At 39.4% G+C, this 23,259-nt stretch overlaps 1 protein-coding gene across 4 annotated transcripts in view; it reads right to left on the bottom strand.

Moving 5' to 3' along the window:
* The window catches only part of tmem229b (transmembrane protein 229B), a 108,663-nt gene that overhangs the window by 69,300 nt on the left and 16,104 nt on the right, over positions 1–23,259 (bottom strand). For 2 of the 4 annotated variants that reach the window (XR_013817767.1, XR_013817770.1), the window contains 2 exons: positions 21,926–22,024; positions 21,046–21,218 (listed from right to left, as the gene is read on the bottom strand). The gene's annotated coding sequence lies outside the window, so the exon portion shown is untranslated. Of the gene's footprint in view, positions 1–19,316; positions 21,219–21,925; positions 22,025–23,259 lie in introns of those variants that run through there. The other 2 variants (XR_013817768.1, XR_013817769.1) reach the window with 1 other exon arrangement.

Here is a 23,259-nt window from a genome sequence, read left to right as displayed (position 1 = left end):
TGAAGATTACAACAACAATATACACCTGTGTGAGGTGGTTAGGAGAACACGCAACTCTCTTTTAAATGAGTACAACTTCTGGAGAAAAACCGCATAGACACTGGACACGGTTCGTGCAAAATATCAAGGCTATACGTGTTGGACTGTACACGTTGGACTGTAAAGCGTTAATGCCAAAACTCAAGTCATTTGGGCTATACAGGTTTGGAACGACATGAGGGTGAGGATATGATGACAGAATTTTCAGTTTTGCGTAAACTATACCTCTCTATGTGGGTGAACTAAGCTAGTCACCAGTTTATTTGGTGTGGATTGTCTCAGTAGGGTAAACTACGGTAATAGAAAATGCTACTTATTAAACAAATTACACTTAGTACATAAAAACCGTACTTCTGCAGAGAAAACTTCCTCTTAGTGAGTGTGAGAACATAACTGTCCTGTAATGGCCGGGCTGCAGGGGGGACAGGCTGGCATGGGTTCTAATTGTATATGGTGCAGGGCATGAACTGGAGAAGAGGAGAGGAAATCGGGATAGGAGGATGGGGGCCAACAGATGTTTCAGCTTTGGGTTTTGGCTGGAAAGGGCAATTATGAGGCACTCTTAATGACGCTGGCAGCCGCCCCATAAACCTGGTTCAGTGGAAGAGCTGCTCATTAGGGTGACCCACCAAAAAACACTGCAACCTGTCCAAACTCTTCCATGTCCCCCCAAGCCAACCAAACACGCCAACGTCACGGCTACAGGAAGCACAGCTGCAAGAGTTGGGAACTGTACGGGTCCCATGGAATATGCAGACGACAGTGTTTGAGCCTGTGGATCTAGGGTAACAGTAAAGCGCTCTAGACGGGAAGCGAGCGGCGTAAAGATGATGTAGGTTTTCCATTATGCAGGTCTGTGTGCGGACTAGATGTTGGAAGCTGGTGAACCAGACTGCAGAGAAAATGATAAACGGAGAGAAGGGAGAGGTGGGGTGGCTTAGGGGGGTGTTGGAGAACTGGGCACATTAAAAAACTGAGTTAAGAGCCCAATATAAGACATCCTGTAATTTACACGACTGATTTTCCCACTCGTTCATACATATTAACTTCACCGGGCGCCATAAATCTCTTTTAACGACCACAAGGCTCAGCACCAACATGGCTACCTCTACAAGGGGCTCCGGCTTCGATGACGGCAGGCAGACTGCGACATGTTCCCTAGCGCAGGGGTTTACAAGCGATCTCCCCCATTCTCATGCACCTTGGCACGGCTAGACCTCAAACCTGTCTTTCTAGGCGAAACCGCTGGCACACGAGAGCGCTTGGCACAAGCCCTGCTATTGAGTTTTCATGAAAGTAGGTCACTGAAAAGCTCCTGTAGGAGCTTTAGAGCACGAGGAAAAGAAAATAAATGAGGAGATGAATGAGGATAGAAAGAAGATACCAGCAACTTCCTGTCCAGCACCATGGAAGGACCCACAGGGACAGGAAGTTACGCAATATACTGATAACGTCTTCTGAAATTTTGAGACACCTTTGAAATGGCAGAGACACGTTTGCTAGCCATATTATTACCTACGATTGATTTACCCTACAAAGTATAATTTAAAATGTCAAAGCTCAACTACATGAGGTTTAGGTTAAGGCCCATCATGGACATGGAAAGGTCGAAGCTGTTGAGAACATAAAAAAATCTCAGTCAAGAGATTCAGCCTCAGCTGACGCATGTGCCTTGCACATGTTCAGAAAGATTGAAATAAAAATAGCAAAAAAGTGCTATAGATCTGTGAAATCATTTTCATCCTAATTCATCTCAGCATATGTGTCCCTCTACTGCTGGACTTACCAGACACTTCATTTTCCATGTGTTTGATCTCGCACCCCATAGATTTAACAAATCATTTGGTTTATGGGACTTTTAGGATCATTCGTTCCCTCTGTCTTATTCTTGTCCATCACACATGTGGTCATCCTCCAAGTAGGTGACGACAAAAACAACCCGACGTGGATGGGTTGGAACAACGATTCTGAGAAAGAAAACTCCGAATTTTATGGAATAGATTTAAACAATGTAAAATCAAATGTTAAAATAAAATATATAATGGTAAAATATATAAAAAATATATGAGTCATTTTAAATACTAAAGTTAAATATAGGCATTACAACATTATAATGTACAGTATGAAAACTGGATATTCATTTTGAAAGATTACAGTAACACTTTACAACAGGGTTAAACTAAATAGTTAACATAAACTAACAATGAAAAACACTTCTAAATCATGTATTAATCTTAGCTCATGTTAATTTCGACATTTACTAATACATTATTAAAATCAAAAGTTGCTTTCGTGGAGTTCTTGGGTTCTTTCTCTGCAGATTCCGTTCAAATAAAGCGTATATTACATAGACTGTAAAAAAATATGGACGTAGTGTCCATGAAGTCACCCATAGGATTCTGATGAGCAGTTCTAAAGCGTAAAGTAGGGACAAACTGGCAGCGCGTCATCGCGCGCCACTCCCGGATAATAGAAAAAGGGCAAAAAGGCGGGATGTGGGCGGAGCTGAAGTGACGCGATGACTAACAGAAAGCAGATAAATGGCTATCCACCTATCACTCAAAGTGGTCACGCCCTTAATTATGCAGAACTTTTTGAGGCTTTATATAATGTAAACTAATGAGTTATCAATTAGTATAACCCCCCCCCCCCCCCCCCTCACAGTTGTCATGAAGGGCAAAATTAGCCGTATAGACCAAAAGCACAATTTGTACCAGGCTGTAAACATGTTTTATTCTGCTGTAAAGTTGGGCATTTTAACATGGGGCTCAATGAGAGTCTGTGGCCCTAGTGGCCAGTCGATGAATTGCAGTTTAAGTCACTTCCGTATTGGCTTCAAGAGAAATTGTGGGAGGTTGCCGCTTGGTATATTATCAAATCATCTAATTACAGTAAAATGAGAGTACTGGATCGGATACAGGACATCAGGTCATTGCTCCTCATGTCTCTTTCCCAATATGCGAGGCCAGATGGGAAAAGAGAAAAAAAAATGTTTTTACGTGACAGATCCAAAGTCTTGGATTTCAAAGAACACACACACCAACAGGTGTGTTAGATCATATTGTGGAGAGATTCAATTATACACTGCGTGCATATGCACACACAGACACGTGCGAACATTCAACATGCTGGCCATTCTGACAAATATTTCTAGAATACGTGCATGTATTTTCAGCATGTCAAATTTTTTGGCAATCCGAATGAAATGAAGCACTTTCATCTGAGTTTCAGATCAGCTGAAATCGAAAACAAACAAAAGCAAAATGCCGCACGTGAAACTACTCATATCTGTTTTCAGACAAAAATAATCACTTCCTCCTCTGCAACACCAAAACACCCACACATATCAAAACAGATCCTACACACTGTCAGTGTGTAGGATGTTACATCACTTAACTCATATCAAAATCCCCTAACGGTCACGTGAATCAGGTGGACTGTTACGAAACCATATCAGAAGTCTTGAATTTTTTGTATACTGTACATGTTTAAAGTATGTCTCATCTGAAAATGTTTTAAAGAAGTCGAAAAAGTAGCAGAGAAAAAATGATTAAGCAACTCTTTTAACCACGATTTGACTAATAAGCTAAAGTTAACCTATAAACAGCACAAAACATAATTCTCGCAACATTCAAAACACATATTCATCACATGGAGGAGTATAAAATGAAGAAGGGAAAGAAGAAGTGGATAGAATGCAGTGCACTTGATAAAAGGAAGTGAGAGTGTTTCAGTGCAACATCTGCTCCTTCTGTGGCCCGTCTCTCGGCGAGCCGCTCTGTTTGTCTACGGGTCACAAACGGACAAAAAATACAAACACCAACAAAGGCACTTACGGACATGCGGACGCATAGAAAGCCAAGTTAATAAGTAAACAGGCAATGCTCCATATCTGATTTGGCATGGATGGAGCCCGTCTCACTGAGAATAACAAAAGGGAGTGACAAAAATCAATGTTATCTTTTCATTTGGAAGGGAGAAGGCAAGAAGTGACGAGGGCCCACGACAAGAAAGGAAGCAAGGGAGAGAAAGCCCCCTTCTGACTGTTTTAAAACCACATACATCTCCCCTGCTTAGCTTAACCTCCTTCTCTCTTGGCAACACAAAGTCCGGCACAAAGAATTTCAGCGTTCAGCCAAAGGTAAAAACCAGATGAAGCTCCACCTTCCAGTTTGATTGACAGTTGCCCATGGAAACATGAGCCTGATAGATTCAACCCGTACTGTGGCTGGGATCTGATGTAGAAAATACCCACACATAGTATTTGTGTCAAAAACTCAAAACATTAGTTAGCATGGTTGTTGGAGACTTCTTTTAGAATGGGCTAATTTGATTTAGCATAGCCACGATGCTACAATGGGACTTTTTACCATATGGGTGTCCTTATTAGTAGTCCAAAGATGTTTTCTGCCTCTTTCACTGCTTTATTATTCCACATACACACTCTCTTTAGCTCTGTTCCAAAACCTAGCAAGCTTTGCCTTGGTGTCTACCGCCTTCATGCCTTCTAAGGCAGAAAACTAAATGAAATGGACCATTAAGTGACTGATTTGGAACATTAGATTGGCGGCAAATGTAAGCAACACACAAATAGAACACTTTACATGAATTGACTCAATTCACAATCGATTTGATAGCATGTTGCTATGCTAACAAACACAATACTCTAAAACCACCATTTCACTGCTTGCAAGACACAAAAAGTTTAATTTTACAGGGAGTTTGCAGGGCCTGCATGGAGTTGTGAAGTCGATTTGAACTTTTTACTATCGATTTTTGTGTTTAAACATTTCATCTTGTGAGACTAAACAATATTTGTCTTAATGTAATGCATTCTTATCCAAATATGTGTGATAGGAGAATTGTCAATATTTTTTTTATCTTTAGCTTACAAACATGTACTTGCTACATTTGTAGAACAGACTTTTATGAATTGAAAGCAATTACTGTAAGTTAATACTCAAGCCTTGGGCAATTTATGATATGCTTCCTTCAGAAGGCAGCTATTTGTCCCAGATGGATAGCTATTCATTCATTATTCATACATCTCACAATGGTCAATAAGTGGAAAGTAACTGGTCTTGCTTTCACGCTTCTTTACAGGAGACGTAAACAAAAACCGCTTCATAAACAAATTGAACGTTGAACTATTGTCACATGCAAAAAAACATTCCCAGGCATCACTGACAGTGAACAAACTTGCACTTACTGATAATAAAAATACAGGTTTTTTTTAATAAAAGTAATTAAATTAGAATGAATTACATTAGCACTATTTATATCTATACTTTTCATTATTAAATAAAATAGATAAATCAACATTGTCCTGACATTTCAGGTTTTGCAACACTGCATTTCTATCTCTTACATATGTTTATAAAACTGGATTGAGCAGAGGTTAACTTAAGCTGATCCATCTGTTTGGACTGCATCAAGAGAACGGACATGCAGACAGGGCCCAAATCACCCACGCCACATGACACACACACACACACAGCCCGCCAGCATAGTGAAGTGCTAGAACTGGACTTCTCGCTCATCACCCGCTTTCATCTTGGCGTTGGCAGAACTGTTCATTTTCAACGAGAGCCCACATTTGTGTCTGGTCTGGCCACTTCAGAACGACTGATGTATACTCTTTACCGCTCTCTCCACCACTGCGGCTGCACTGGGCCAAAGCCACAGGCGTGCATGAGAATCTGATAGTCGTGGAACCCGCGCTGCTCTCTCTCCGTGCTGGAATGCATTTCTGCAGCACTGCACTTTTCACCATATCAGGGGAATGATTGGAGGTCCCCACCAGAGCGATCAACTTCCATGTTCAGCCAGACAACCAAACCACCCACTCACCCACAGACAGACACACACACACACACACACACACACACACACACACACACACACACACACACACACACACACACACACACACACACACACACACTTTATACTGGATACTTTATACAGATTGAATGTGTGCTCACAAACATATGATTCACATACAGAAAATGACAGTTCGGGTTTCACTTCTGCGAATTCTGGTGTTCTAACATTTCAAGAAATCAGTGTCGGTTTAGCTAACAGAAACGCGCGTACGAACACAGACATATTTACACACACACACACACACACACACACACACACACACACACACACACACACACACACACACACACACACACACACACACACACACACACACACTAATTACACCATAACACTTCAGCACACATTGAAACACAAAGTATACGGTCCAAGAACAAGTTAAAGGAATAGTCCATTCAAAAAAACAAATGATTCACAATACTCACCATTATGAAGCTTTCACATTCATGAGATATCATGAGAAAAGTGAACATGAGAATTCAAGATCTTGTTCTTTGGAGTCAGATCTTCTCAGGGATCTAGTTTGCTGATCTAATTCACAAAAGCAGTTTGGTTGATTTGTTCAGGAATCATACTGATCTGGTTCTGATTGATTTGTTTTTACAAATCATACTGATCATCTTGATCACTAACTGACTCAAGTGGATGCTTCAAAAATGTGAAATACACTCCAAAACTTGAACTAAAAGAACAATAATGGTGCTTTTGTGTTTCTAATATCGGTCTCTCATCTGATATTAAAAACTGCTAATTTATGGATACAGAGGGAAAAAAGGTAAATAAAGCAATCACTACTAGGAGTCTATGTGTATGTTTTGAGTAAAATGTACATTTAGGAACTGTGTGTGCATGTAAAAAGTGAGTTTGCCATACAAGACATCATATCTATGTAATCTGAGATCATGAACGTGAATTTGTCAGACTGTTTTATGGAAAGCCAAAAGCATTATATACTTCACAAGAGATTTCCCAACTTTAATCTCCTCTGGGAACTGTTACATCGCCCCCTGCTGGATCAACTGCTATTAGCTCTGTTTTCAAGCTGTCTTTTCTACAGGTAAACTCTGTTAGCCTCTCAGAAATAATTAAAAACACTTTTATATCTCTCTCATACTGGCTGAGCTCACAACATTTGTCCTGCATAGAGTTTCATCACATAATTCAGTAACTTTAAATGGCCTCAATCTTCAATGCAGCCCACGATTATGAAACAAAGCTCACTCAAAAATATGATGTATGACTTTCTCCGCATTTTACAGTTCTTCACACAGGCCATGAAATATCTCAATGAGACAGGTAGAGGACACATGGAGTGTCTGGAACTTTTCTCAAGAAATGGATTGTGTTTGGAGCATGGTTTTGTCATTTGCACTGCTTTTCTCGGTATCTAGCCATCTCTCTTTTCCCCTGAAGGTGAATGGGGGAATCTAAGAGAACCTGACACCACAAACGTGCACCACACCCTATTTAACTCCACACATCCTTATTTCGTTTTTCCAAGCATAAAAGGGGCAATAATCTCAGCTATATCAGAATCCTTGTAAAGATATGGGCAAGGGTATAATAGACTGCTGTTTCGACATCACTGCAAATTTCCCCCAAAGCTGTTTACTTCCTAATAGCACTCAAATTTGGGAGTGTAAAAAAGTTTCACCTTGGCTGTGCTCAAAATCACATACCAGCATACTATTTTAGACCAAAATTAAAAATGCATATGTCTGAGTATGGCTATGTGGATTTCTATATGCACACAAAAGTAGCTACATTTTATCCACAACATTAATTTTAATGTTTATTCTGAAAAAATTGTATGTATTAAAAATGCATTCTCTAAAAAAATAACTACCTTATGCATCGCTGCTTCTCAAATTACAGTAGGAGGATTTTCGGATATTTTAACTGGAAAAGACGACAAAAATATTTGTAAAGAGCAGAATTCTTTGCGATGTATCTGGTCAATTTGTTTTCCCAAGAGCATGTGGACTTTACGCTTATTTCATTGACTTCACGAGTTGCCTGATGGCAGGGATTCCCCGGGACTGTATTGTCATGAGATGGTAATTGCTGTGAAAGCTGCATTCCAGTGTGTGTTTTAATAAACGTATAAGTATTGAAAATCATTCTGCTTGCGTCCAGCAATTCCCTTTCTCTCTTTTAGAACAAAAATGTTTTGTTCTTACATACTGCATTCAGTATCGAAAGTTGTTTTTAAGAATCGTATGCAGTATGGATTGAATCCAGGCCCTGGCTCTCATTTCAGCTTGTAAATCTCACTATGAGCTCTACAGCCAGTTCTGTGAAGCCGCTGAAGGTAATCTTATTGTAAAATATTTTAAAGTCCCAAATTATGTCCAGTTAAATGCAGATCTCACACCAAGTTTTACATCAACTTCAGCATGAAACTGAGTAAAGACCTTGGAACACACAAAGATACTCAGTCTTTTCCAAATCTTTTTCTTGCTTTTATAAAGAAACATTATCACTGGCAACTGTGGTGGAAAAAAAGTATTATAAGCCTTTGTTACAAGCAAACATTCTGGCTTGTTCACTTGTCAATCAGCGAGTTGTTCAGACGAAATAATGGATGAGCCGTAATGAATTGACTGGAGATTCCCCAGTGGTTTTGAGAAGGCTTGTGCTTACTGGTTTGATGGCCTGATTTCCAAGAGAACAATAGGTAGAAGAGAACACTGCCTGATAAGGAAGTGAGAGGCACTGCTGTGATTTGTTTTTCCCAGCATGCTCAGAGTGCGTCCCATTCAGGTATGGTGACTCATCAAGTGCTCAGAATTGAGACAAAGTTTGTCACAGGCAAACAGCCACAACAAAACACACAGGGCAGGCGAAAGAAAGCGACAAGGACAAACACTGTGCATCTTCAAACAAATGATCCATCGTATACACTGGGCTGACGTACGGTCTGAAACTTTCGAGTCATTTTCAGCAAATCCTACTTAACCACTGAAGTAGATCCAACCTCACATTTTACTAAGTGTTACACTATAATCACAAGACCTACGCACAGGCGGGATACACGTCGGTCATGTTGAAAGGGCGCTCAGATGAGATAATGGCCACAGTCTTATCTGAACAAACACGGGAATGGTTATACCACCCTCATTACATCTCCTCTGATCTCACACCTGCATCAGACATCCATAAATTCTCCCATATACAGCTCAGCTATTCAGCTTCATGTAGAAGGAAACAGCGCCCTTATAAACATTAAGTAACAAAACACAGGTCTCCAGAATTCTCCTGGACACTATTGACCTAAACACAAAAAAGTAAGTGTGTACAGTGTGTACGAGTAACCTTTGAGAGTGTACTAGATGTTACTTGTACATCTGGATGTAAACAGAGATCGTCTGTCCAAAGTATGAGACAATAAACTCTGGCTTAAGTCAAAGGTGAGTCTACGAAAACATCTCAAGGACCATAACTACAGACAACAGATGTTATCGCAAAGTTTTGACTCAAGACATTGTTTGGATTTGCATGTCACAAATAAATGTCTTTATCTTTTCCAGTAACACGAATCATGATTCATCATTGCAGCAACTTTTGCTACGCTGACCACAGACACAAACAGCTCAAATCCGACCTTAAAAACCCCAAACAGGACTAAAAAGGTCTTGATCCCTTTTAATGGAGGAGACAGACCCTCATTGCCCAGACTGGAGATACTAGATAGGACAGATTCAATGTCTAGTGTTAGACTGGTCACGTATGCTTTGAACACGACGCAGGCTGTGTGAGCAGGCAGGTTTACGGTGGATCCAGATGGGCCCGAGGGTTGGGGGCGAGGGGTCGAGGGAAAGACACGGTAGAGATACGTAAACCTGGACGATCTAAATACCGGGTGGTCTGTTATGTGGCTGAGGAATGTGAGGATCGCAGGAAGAACAGACGCTCAGGAAAACTGAGGAGCCCACATCAAACGTGATGACCAGGCGGGCGAATGTAGAGGTGACCCGATACAGCGTGTGTGCGTCTGTGTATCACCGAGAATATGTCGGTCGCACGCTGCTCAAGCTGCTGTTCGTTGGATCACAGCAGCCATTCTCAGATCTGTTACAGGGTCCCACGGGAAGAAAGAGTCACCCACCCACAGTGCCAATGTCAAGAGCATCAGCCCGCTACCGCTGAGCCTTAAGTACAAACATATGACTACCAATATCTAAGCCTAATATGACACACATTATACAGTTCATTGATCTCAATCAATGAACCAGATAAAGTGAATGAACCAAATAAAAGTGATGAAAAGCTTTCCTACAGAAAAAATTTAAATATGTTTTTATTTTATTTTATTCAAATTGTGAGACACTTCCCTGCCATTGATGGAAATTTCCATTTTTCTGTGTTTTCACTGTTATATGGCAGGGTGAAAGAGTACAGGATCTCCAGATCTAAACACATGCAAAGAAGAAGCAGAAACAAGCAATATCATATGTGAGAAGATCCATGTATAAAATAACGCAATCTTCAACATTAAACATATCAAAACTGTCTGTTACCAGATTAAATGACGACCCAGTACGAGTTATAGGACTGTGCAAGCTTTGGGGGTGTTGATGGACTCAATGTATCTAATCTGATCTGGATGACATAAAAGAAGAAATCTACCATAGAAGACAACATATGATAAAGTGCACTATAGCGCCACTTGTGTTTAAATGTGGGACATTTTGTGAGACAATGACATGTGAAATCGAACTTAAGCAGCTATAAGTGTTCTTTCACTTCTAGCATAAAGTCAGGCATAATTTCTAGAGCTAGCTGCTTTAGCATGTAGCTACACTTGTCCAGGACATTTTTGTCTTTCTAAACGGATTTTATTTAACCGTCCATTATTTTGTTTTGACTATGGCTCAGGGATTGACATTTTTTCTATCTAACTAGATGTACTCTTTTCCTCATCTTCTATGATAACCTTAAGAACAAGGTCAGGCAGCATTAGGACCAGTAAAAAAAAAAATGTCCTTACCTTTGTTTTAAGTAAAACATCTAAGGGTTCATTCAAGATTCATTTAAAGGGGTGGTTGCATGCGATTTCACTTTTTTAACTTTAGTTAGTGTGTAATGTTGCTGCTTGAGCATAAACAGTATCTGCAAAGTTACAGCAATGAAAGTTCAATGCAAACGGAGATATTGTCTTTTAAAGTTATGCCAGTTTATTGCCTACAAAAACGGCCGGTTTGGACTACAACAAGCTTCTTCCCGGGTTGGTGACATCATAAACCCTTGCTATTAACATAAACACTGCCCCCGCGAACACGCAACAAAGTGGGCGAGGCCACGTCGCAGTCATTACGAAAGAGAGAGAGCTGTTGCAGAACTACAAACTACATTTGGCCATCTAACCAATCTAAGACCATTGCGTTTTTCGGAGGGATGGGCTTCATTGAAGCAGGAAGCAAATGAGCCATTTAAAGGACAGTGGAGACAGCGGTCTGGACTAAAGGTAAAATATAAGAAAAATACGGCGTTTTCAAAAAAAAGAAGTATTAAGACATGTTATACTGCGCCCCATAAACACAACCAAGCCTAGAAAAAAAACACGGAACCACCCCTTTAATGTGTAAGATAATAAAATGTTTCTGGAATTATACACCATTATATTTTCTTTTTGTTTTGAGTACAAACGTCACTAAACTTTAGATTTATGCGTAAAGCAAGAAAATAATGATGAAGAAATAAAATTAACTGATATTGTTTTTAACATATATGATATTGTTTTATGGTTGTTTTGTTAAAGAAATGAGCCAAATCTGATGATGTGATGATGTAATGATGAAAATGTGTCCAGCTTTGTGCGCTGCCTTTTTACTCAACCTAGTTTCCTTTCATTGTCATCAGGGTGAAAAATGATGATTGACATCTCAGAAAAGCAAGAACAAACATGAATGAGGGGGTGTAGCAAGCCTAATAATAAGATAGTCTAAATGTCAGTTGGTGGGTTGGTGTGTGTGTGTGTGTGTGTGTGTGTGTGTGTGTGTGTGTGTGTGTGTGTGTGTGTGTGTGTGTGTGTGTGTGTGTGTGTGTGAGTGTGAGTGTGTGTGTGTGTGTGTGTGTGCGTGTGCGTGTGCGTGTGTGTGTGCGTGCGTGCGTGCGTGCGTGCGTGCGTGTGTGTGTGTGTGTGTGTGTGTGTGTGTGTGAGTGTGTGCGTGTGTGTGTGTGTGTGTGTGTGTGTGTGTGTGTGTGTGTACAAGTCAATTTATCAGTGACAAAATAAAAGCCTCAAAACACAGAGCTGTCTTAAAAGAGTTTTCCCACTGTTACATCATAATATATTTGGGCTTTTCTCTCTCTGTCTGGTGATGAGCTGTCAGCCAATCAAATCCTGACTGGTAAAAGCCTGTTTCACAGTCCTAGTTACAGAGACAAAACAAGATTTCTTTTAAAGTCGTAATGTTCTGCAATGAGTAGATCAGTTGGCTTATGCATATAGCTTATGCAACGTCAATCAATCTTAACAATAAACAGATGAGGTGATTGTACTTGGGTTAATAATAATGTAATAAAACTGATCCTATTGACAGCTGTGATTCATTCACAATCACTCAACCTCATCAGTCACTCCCACACAAAAAAGGCCTACATAAATGCCTATGACTTTACACCTAAACCTTGGTGTGCAAGCAGAATTTTTAAGTGACCATGAGTTATTTTTCTGAACATATTTGGTTAATAACAAATTACACTGGTATTCAGGGACAGGCATTAAAGTGGTTTATATCGTACCTATCAGAGCGTTACCAATTTGTCTATTTAAACAGGGAACAATCTAAGATCACGTCGGTAAATTATGGAGTGCCGCAAGGATCTGTGTTAGGCCCTCTGCTATTCTCAATATATATGCTGCCACTTGGTAATATTATAAGAAAACATGGAATTAGTTTCCACTGTTATGCCGATGATACTCAGTTATATATTTCAGCACGACCAGATGAAATCTCTAAATTACCCAAGCTGACAGAGTGTGTTAAAGATATAAAATATTGCATGACCTGTAATTTTCTCCTACTAAATTCAGATAAGACTGAGGTATTACTTATTGGATCAAAAACTGGTACACAGGATCTCTTGGATTATAACTTCCTTTTAGAAGGATGTGTTTTATCTCGGGACGCCCATCCCGAGGTAACTAGAGAGTCCGTCAACTCCAGTCTGGATCGAGATTCTCGTATAGACTTCAGCAGACCAACACCTGTGAACAGACGACTCAACTCCTGCGAGGACTTCAGATGACACAGCTCTGCATCAACACGCACCCATGCTCATCTCTATATACCCTTTTCATTATCAACATGTATTATTATTTCACTTATTTCTGTGCCTTAATTATTATATTGATTAATTATAGATTGTTAGCTAATCTGTGTGCTTTGGTTTAGTTATCCTTTAATGTGCCTTTCTGAAATGCATAACATGGACAAATCACTTTAAATTGTAATGTAGATGCATGCATTTTCTGTGAAGCTGCTTTGAAACAATATGTATTGTGAAAAGCGCAATACAAATAAATTTTAACTGAATTGAAATTTAATTTATCTGATTTGGTGTCAATGAGACTTATGGGGTACTGAAGATAAAAAGCTTGTGGAAAAACTGTAGTCAGTTAAAAGTGTCATGAACTGCCTTTTTTATTTTTTATACTGTTGTCTGAGGTCAACTTATGACGTTCGTGTGGTTTTTACATTCAAAAACATCATAATGAATAAGTAATCGGTTACTTTCTGCCTTGGTTTGGAGGCTCTCTGAAAAATCGGTTTTGATGGGCGTGCCGCACTGAAGACTTGGAAGTAAACGCCCATGGCTAGGATTGGGTAAGATTTGCATATTTAATGAGCTTCTGCTCCCCTGTCAGTGACAGCGTGTGGCAAATGGCAACCAGAATGAATCACCCAGCCCACAGCCAGGGCTCGCAAAATGTCTTTATCAAACAAACACAATGATTCATCTCTCATCCACCCGCGATTGATTGGAATGTTATTTCTGTATCATTTCGTTCGAAACCGCAAACCATACACACACACACACACGCGCGCGAGCGCGAGACTTTGGGCTTTGCGAGCTGGCGTTACAAGTTCAATTCTGATCACGAATTAACCAATAACACCTTCTCCAGCATGTGACCGTGTGCTAAGGTATGTAATCAAAAGATATCAAACGATCTGTAACAATGCAATACTAACACATATAAAAACACGTTTTACTCACATAAGTGTGTTGCACCATTCCTGTCGGATTCAATATAGAAGGCACAGCATTGTGTCTTAATTTCAATATGTCTGCAAATCCGGTCTCAACCTCTTATCTTGTTTACAATTGATTCCGCATCGTTTCGCTCAACGAGTCGGTGGGTGGGCTTGAGGCGGTTCTTCTGCGTCCTACTACGTCAGTGGTCGACATATTCTGAGAGCTCTCGTTTTCTGGGCCTGGTGTCTATAAAAGCTTTTCTTTGACTAACAAGGACGTTTTCAGCTCTGAAACTTGCAGGATATTCTTATATCGCGATGAACTTTTATATACCAAAGGCTCAAAGGAAAGTTTATTTCTCAATTCATCACCCCTTTAAAATGTAACAAAGGAGCGTGATGATGCACAACAAGTTGCGCAGGGGAACAAAGTGACAGCAAGACCCTGTCCTGAGGGAAAAGAGGCAACATTAAACCAAACTCAAACTTCTGGTCCAAGAATAACATTCCAAATGTAAGCATGGTCTTTTTTTTTTTTTTTAACCAAACTAAATCACGGTTTTTACAATCTGTAACTTTTTATAGAAACCCAAATGAGCCTCTCGCTTGAGCTCCTGTGGCTCCAGTGCGTTTTACAGGTCCACGGAGAGTCAATGAGCGCATTGGGACAACTATGTTCAGAGAGGAAAACCACCTAGACCGCAAGAGATTCGGCAAGTTGTACAGCAGTGCATAAAGACCAACCCCTCTCTATGAATATAGAGGATTTGTAAGTAATAGCGCCATGTTATGTTATATTGTAGGGATGCACACATTTTTAAAAATCAACTAGTTGGTGGGTTGCCTGAATGACTAGTTGAGTAATCAGTAGTAATGATGTGTTCAGATCATGTCAGAATTACTGTAATTAAAATTTTCTAACTTGTAAAAACCCATTTGTGTCTGCGTCAACCTCATAATTATTGGTTGGAAACAGAATTTGCAAAGAGCTCTGACTTCTAGCACCTGACCACTGTGATGTCGTGTTTAAACAACCAAAACGGCAGCACTTTGAGCAGTAAAATGTATATCTGGTGTTCTCTCTGTATCCTTTATAATTTGTAACAGCATAGAAATGTGAATTAATGTTGTAATTATGTACAGCATTGTGGTGTAATCGACAACACAACCTCTAACAGATTCACTAAGCATTGTCAAAGAGCTGAATAATTACAACTCAGAGAATGAACAATCATCTTCAAGTAATGTCAATTGCAGTAATCCTGACATGACATGAAAGCACATGGGACAAAACTTTTGAAAAAATAATGAGAATCACAAACACATCCATCTTTAAAAAAGGTTTGCTACAAAAAAAAAAAGAAAAGAGTCTACAACTAGCAGAACGATTAGTCAACCACTGTGACCCATCCCTACTAGCCTACATTGTGCCTGTTTGGTTTAAAAGGAATAAGAACTTTTATTAACACCCATTAAGGACAAAGACAGTGTTTATACACAAACACACATGACTTGGAGATTAGATCATATGTGACCCCACCTTTAGAGTCCATAATGGACCTCTCCAGTCAGTCGTCATCCAGCAAACATTTCTTAAAATAAACCTCATCTTTTTCTCAGCTAGACGTACTCTCACACATTTTCTCTCTCTCTGCGGCTCTCATGCGAGGAGCGGAAATTTCACTGCTTTTTTTAAAGCCTCAAATGGCCACTTTAACACCGACCGAGCAGTTGAAAAAACAGTGGTAGTGAAACGTCTCACATATTTCATAATCAGATGTAATATGCACACACACCTGCAATAACATGGTTCACACTGTATCGTACACCCCAGCGGTGTGCTCTTACACCAAACACCCTAACCAAGACTGCTATACCGTAACTCTGTCCTCAGGCCTCATCGTCGCTCGCCAGCTTACCCTGCATCCCTGTACGCAGCTAAAATCTGGATTAAATCAGGATCAGACCACTGTGCTGAAATAATACAATAAAGTAAGAGCGATGGTTGATACACAGTGACACATTTTAGTAAATAGTCAATACATCTAATGCTAGAGTTAATGCTTTTAAGTCCTTGAAAATAATTTCCCGTCAAAGGCTGGTTTGGATGCTATTTGTGGAAACAAATGCATAGATCTCACAACTGCCAGCTGTTCGCCTTAATACCTTATTAAAACCATACACACACACCCATTACACTTAAAACTTGGATACTAATCATAAAGTTTGTACAGCTAGCAGCTGCTTTGAAGGAGACGCCCATCCGTAGTTCATTAAAAACATAACCGATACCTTTATCTTTATTATAGTAATAATATATTTAGACTAAACTAGTTCCACTGAACCGAACGAAAACGAACGACTTCCTGCAGTTCATTCAATAAATGATCAGTGGATATGAGAAAAGTTAGTTGTAAACTGATCTTTTCTACATGACCTTTTGACTATCAAAGAAAACATACCGGTACAGCTGTTTGGTACCAACCGTTTGGATAGCCTAGAGCGGAACAAGCAAATCTGTTGCCTGCTCTCACATGCACGGTTGCACAACTTAAAGGGTTGGGATTAATGTCTTACGTCTTGAATCTGTCATTAAGACAAAAAAAAATGGTGTGTGACGGGAACTTTAAGAGACTTGGAGAAATGTTTCGGAAAATGGAGACAAAAACAAAGATTAAGCCTATTGAGCCAAGATTGACTTTTGGATTCTATGACGTCAGGTTGTACCAAATACTAGTATTCCCACTTCAAAGGCCAAAGATGGGGGTGGATTTGTTCTTCAGGAACAAACTGGGTCCGTCGGCAGCCTTATGGAGCTTGTTAAGAACGTTAGGCAGAATGGGGCCAAGGGCTCTGTAGCCATCAAGTACCTGGCAAATGGCCTAACCATGCCACTGTGCCGAGCCAAACCAACTACGGAAAAGTCCGGAGAGAGAGGGCTTTGACATGTAATGGGAAGACACATACAACATTGATGGAAGAGTAGGTACGAGACGGAAGAAAGTTGAGAGGCCTGGCTCTCCACCCCTGCCTGGGGTCTGGACCGCAGGATGAGCGGCAGCTATTCATTTTAATAACTGCACTTATTTTCTCCCCTGCCAGGAGCCATTACCATAATTCACACTTTCTGCACAGTACCTGGAGAGCTTTAGTGTGGTTTACAAGTTTTGGATTTTAAAAAAGTCTGGAAAAGTCTTTGAATTCTCAAACGGAGCAAGGAAGAGAGAAACCAACCAACAGTGTTGCAGATGTTTAGAGCAGACATACAGCAAAAAGAGCGAGGCAGGTTTTGGTTCAACCAAAAATGAAAATTCGGTCATAATTTACTGACTCTACTGACGTTCCAAATCCGCATGATTTTCTTTCTTTCTCTCGAGAGGAACACAAAAGATGGATTTAGAAAAAGTGTACCTGATGCATTTTTTTTCAATCAATTAAAATGAACATGCACCTTCAAGCTGCAAAAAGGATGTGATACTTTCATTAAAGTAAACACACAACTCTTGTACTTAGCCTATTTCAAGTCTTCGAAAGCTATATAATAGCTTTGGCCTGAAGATTAAATCATTATTTCCTGAACATCTTGACATTTCTCCTAGATCTAATTGGCAGTTTAGCGAGTCTAGCGAGTTTAAGCGAGTTTATGATTAGAGTTGTCAAATTTGTAAACGAATCATTGTTTTGACTCTGCTTTCTGACAAAACTGGATTTCCCCACAAATCAGACTGGTTCGGTTTTCAAGTTAAACTCACTGACTTGAAGTGGCTGCAACAGTTAACAGCTCAATGGAGTTGAAAAGTAATTCAGTGAATATAGACTAAAATGTTGACTGTTTCCCACACATGACATGCAAAGATTAAGAATGAATTCCCATGATTTAGTCATTTGTGGCCTTGTTTTATTAATACGCCCAATACTTTTAGTTAACTTGAGGCCACGTTTTACTAATTTGCTCCCTCCTTGTTGTTATTGTGGCCACATTGTAATTCGTTCCCTAGTTTTAATTTAGTTAAACCATGATTACATTTTGACTAAAATGTTGGAACAAATTCTTAATTCATGGCCATGATATCTTTTTTATTTTATTTCTACAAATGTCATGTGCAGGGTTCCGTACAAAGTTATGGTAAGACTTCAAATGACTATGGCAAATCATATAGAGCAGGGGTGTCCAAACTCTGTCCTGCTAACCTGGAAGTTTCTAGTATAGGCCTTGGTTAGCTGGTTCAGGTGTGTTTAATTGGGGTTGGGGCTAAACTTTGCAGGATAGTGGCTCTCCAGGAGCAGGATTGGACACCCCTGAAATAGACCATTTTTTTGGTGCCTTTTTGAAGTTTGAACACTCCAATCTCCATTTATTGTTATTGCATGGAAAATAGTGACCAGCACATTGTTCTAAATTTCTTCTGTGTTCCACAGATGAAAGTACGAGTTTTGGAATGACATGTAAATGGCTTTTCATTCTTAGGAACTATTCGTTTAAATGTGCCATAAACACTGAGGAATTGTTTTTACAAGGCGGTAGCTTTGAAAATATACTATATCTGCAAGATAGCAAATGGAGACCGCCTCCTTTAAATCACACCATGCAGAGATAAAACATCCATGCTTTCCTCTTCCCTATCCTCATCTACTCTGTCACACACATTGTACTGGAACTATGGAACCTACAACAGTCATTCTGAGATGTGACAGCAGTTGACATCCACTTGGCATCTGCTTAACTGTTTACACTGAAGCCTTACCCTTAAGCAGCAAAGCACTAAATTTAACAGAAGACACATAAACCAGAACGAAAAACGAGGGGAAGTTATTGCTCTTATCTCAAAAAAGAGAAAGAAAACAGAATAGCCTGCTGCTCAAATACCCTGGTAAAAATGCAAAGCAGTGTGGGAAACCTCTGTGTAACGTTATGCAAAGCTGAGTGGGAGATAAGCAATGGCCGTTTACATAACAGCGACAAGCCAGAGTGAGAGGTACAGCTGTCCACCGTTTAAAAAACTGTCATAAGCACTCCTACAGGTGGCTGTTTGTTTTGGCTTTTGAAAATTACGGTATTGGCGAACGATTTGGGCTTCATGTGGAGAAAAAAACTGAAGGAGCCATGGAGGAAAATAAAAATGGAAGTTTGCAGTGAAATATTAAAATAATCACCCACAATACACATATCGTTTTTTGTTTTTTTTTAAGTTAAAGCCACATTTATATATATATTATACATATATAACCCTGGATTATGAAGCCTGGCCAAATAACTGTATTGTGAAGGGTGTACAATGTGAATTAACCCACTATGAACAAACACACTGGCAATTTGTAAATATTTTACATTTGTTCGATTTTTTACATTTTTATCTCATTCATACGTTTTCGTAAACAATCTGTTTGCGCCTCACTGATAGTTCGTTTTATGGGTGGACCATAATGCTTACTTTTTGCAAAGAAAATCATAAGTTTTTGATTTTGTATGGATCAAATCATGTAAATTCAGTAAAATTTTAAACAATGTTTTTTCTTGAGATTTAGTTGGCATGAACAGTGTAAAACAAGGAACAAAATAACCCAGCATTAAAAAATGACACTTTTTAACAATGACACGCCTAGCAACATACATCCAATGTACAAACCATAACATCACTATTTTTCCACTATGCCATGTGAAGAGGATACATACACAAAAATGAAAGTTATGCTATGTATAAGTCAGGGGTGTAAGGTCAACACTGTGAGGTCAAACAAACATTTATAGACATTTTAGACAAAATATATAATTTTGTGTTTCAGAGAAGAAATTAAGTCATACAGGTTTGGAATGACATGATGGTGAGTAAAACATGACATGATTTATATTTTTTGGGGTAAACCATCCTTGTTACTACCAAATATTAACTAATATACAGTTTAGAGAGATGACAAACAAATTCACATGATGTATGATGATGTGTTGTATTCAAAATAACTTCTAATTCTACTTCTATTGTAATAATCTTTCTCTAAGTGTATTATTAATCTGATTGGTCATAGTTTATAAACTGCCATTACCATCATGTACCACGTGTGAGGGTAAAAAAAAAAAACTGGTTTAGAAAGCAGTTCCATTCTGTAAGGCAAAAATAAGTAGGCCTACATGCTCTACTAGTCTTTTGTTAAAGAGATAGTTCACCCAAAGTTGAAAATTCTGTCATCATTCACTCCCCCTCAAGTTGTTTCAAATCTGTATGAATTTATTTCTTCTGCTGAACACAAAAGATGATATTTTGAAGAATGTCTGTAAACAGTTGACGATAGCCATTGACATTGAAAAAATACTATAGAAGTCATTGGGGCCTGTTTGATTACCGACATTATCACATTCGACACAGAATTTTCATTTTTTGGTGAATTATCCCTTTAAAATGCCTTAAATAAAGGCAAGAAGTGTCTCAAACCAATCCAGTTTTTCTACGGTCACTATCACTCTGCATCTCTACCCCACATAATATGAGCCCAGTTGTAAAGCAGGTTTCCTCCCATTGTATGTTTTATATGGTCTTCCTCCGCTTCAAACCTGCTTTATGAATGGATCTGAGCCCTTACACTCGGATCTATTCAACATGGGCTGCTCTAGACACACACCCCTCAAATGCAGCATGAAGCCTTCGTCTGCTCCACTGATCTCTGACAGCTTTGATGACTGACATGTTTAAAGAATACTGTAGTGATACCCCTCCCCACAGACTCGGTTCCCATGCAACACACTTCATTTAACCAACCCCCCCTTCCCCCAACCTCCTGGAGCTGTTTGAGCTGGAGTCACTGATTATGAAATGCTTTGCCGCTTCATTAAGCTAGAATGAATTTTTTTAAAAAGCACAGAAATCAGACAGAGAGACTCTACACACACGCCGAGAGGAAATAAAGGCTATTTATGTTTCACCTGCCCCTTAAAGGGTGAGGACCTGTCCATATTTGGATTGTTGACAGATGATTGGTTGCGTCGCTGCTGGAGGCGGAGTCTGGGTGTTTTTTTTGTTTTTTTTTATATAGGTGCAGTGGCATCTTAGCAGACCACACCCACAACAGTCAGGTGAGCTCATAGGTGAGCTGTCACTGCAATCAAAGGCGATGAGAGAAGAGTTACCAAATCGCAACTGAAGGATTTGAGGTGATGCATAATTGCCCTAGATAGCCGCAAGGGTTTTTTGACAGAGTCTACAAACAGGGCAGGAAACCGGAGAAAAGAAAGAGCACATAGGTGGAAAAGCCTTTCAAAGATATATGGTGAAACTTGGATTAAAATGAATTGTGAGGATTAAGTGACAGAATGCGATCAAATATAAATATCTTGAGTAAAAAAAAAAAAACTATCATAAATTGCATAATCTGGCCTAAAGTCTAAAGTGGTATTTTGATACAAAGAAAAAACGGCTAAATGGACTAAGATGTCATGTTCTTATAATAAACAGCAGATTCAAACCACTGTAGGTTACAAGCTGGCAAGGATGTGGACCAGTCTGACAGAAATACTCACGCAGCTCACATAACCTAAAGATATTATATTCTCTGAAAGATAACAAAACATACCACATAGCCTAAAACAATCTTCATGAAATCTAAGATTCTGTTAAAACTGCAGAAGAATAAAAATGTATTATGGTAAACTACATTTATGGTGGCTGGCTACTATACAACTATACCTTGGTATCATAACTGTCATCCAAAGCAAAAATGAAAGACAAAAAGTTTCTTACGCTGTTTGGATAATAATTTATAGTAGCCTAACTGAGATAGTTTAGCAGAAGCAATAGGCTAATTACCTTCAACTTGTTGGTTTAAGGCTCCAAATCCAGGTTATTGTGGTGATACGACGCCATCTAGCGGTCAAATGACAGCATCACATTCATAGATGACCTGACCTGCATTTAACAAAGATTAGATTATTAGATAACCACTGACTCAACGGCTGATAAAATGAATAAAATGATTCGCCGCTGGAGCTTTAGCAGATTCGAGAAGCGTCAACATGTTCACTTAACAACTCCTTAAGTAGATGGTGCAGCTCAACAAAAGCTTAAATCTGAGAACTCATAGACAATAGATTGTTTAGATTTTGGTACAACAAAATTTGAATATTTTCCGGTAAACGTCTTTCAAGTATCAGACAATAATTTTCGGTGAATAAAAGGGCGGGAGTAACTTCTAATAATACTTGTTTTGATTGTGAACGACAAAATAAAGTCAGAGATGGCACCTCTCTGGTTATGGGTTAGGCCTATAGCCTATCCAAAATCGCCCCCATTCGTTCGTTATTCCATTATATGATACGTTACTGCACTATAGGCTAATAGTCCACTGAATGAGCAACGCCGGTTGTAAAGCAGGTTTCCTCTCATTGTATGTTTTATATGGTGTTTCTCCGTTTCAAACCTGCTTTATGAATGCATATTCAGGATTCTGAGCCCTCACCGTAAGTTCTGCGGACGCCATCTGGTGAGACGCTCACAGAGCATGGCTAGCGGCTAGCCGTTGAGTGCATAGACATAATAAATATGTATTTATTGTCCATGGTTGAGTCCAGAATACTGCTATCTAGTGAGGTTGTGTCCATCCTAATTCAGTCCTTTGGCTAATCATAGTATAAGTGAACAGCGCATGGCTACCTTAATGTTTCTGCGGCTGACCCCGCACTCACGACAGGAAAATAGCCTACTATTAAAATTATAATCTGAAAAATACTTTGTATTAAAAACCCTTCCTGTTAATGCAGTACAGGTAAATACAACAATCACACAGTTTGGTATTATGTGATTAATTTGCAACAAAACCACATTGAAATTGTGAATTTTTTTTTGTGTATTGGAATGTGTGCAAAGGATTGGGGTTTGAGGACTCGTAGGATAGCTTACACTTGATGCATCCTTCAAAATGGAAGACAACATCCTACAACATGGCGAATATAGTACATCCAGATTACATTCATACTACACCCATTATAGAATGTATTATTTTAGCGGCAGTGAAGTAATTACTTATTCGAAATTATTACCATACTCAAGAGAGTATGTGATTTCAGACGCACCCAATGACTTAACAGACACGTGCACGTCCAGAAGACCGAAAGTGCATATGAGGTGTGCCATTTGGTACAGGG

Source organism: Gobio gobio (genome assembly GCF_949357685.1).
Source record: "Gobio gobio genome assembly, chromosome: 13".
NCBI lineage: Eukaryota > Metazoa > Chordata > Actinopteri > Cypriniformes > Gobionidae > Gobio > Gobio gobio.
This window is presented reverse-complemented; position numbering and strand designations above follow the sequence as displayed.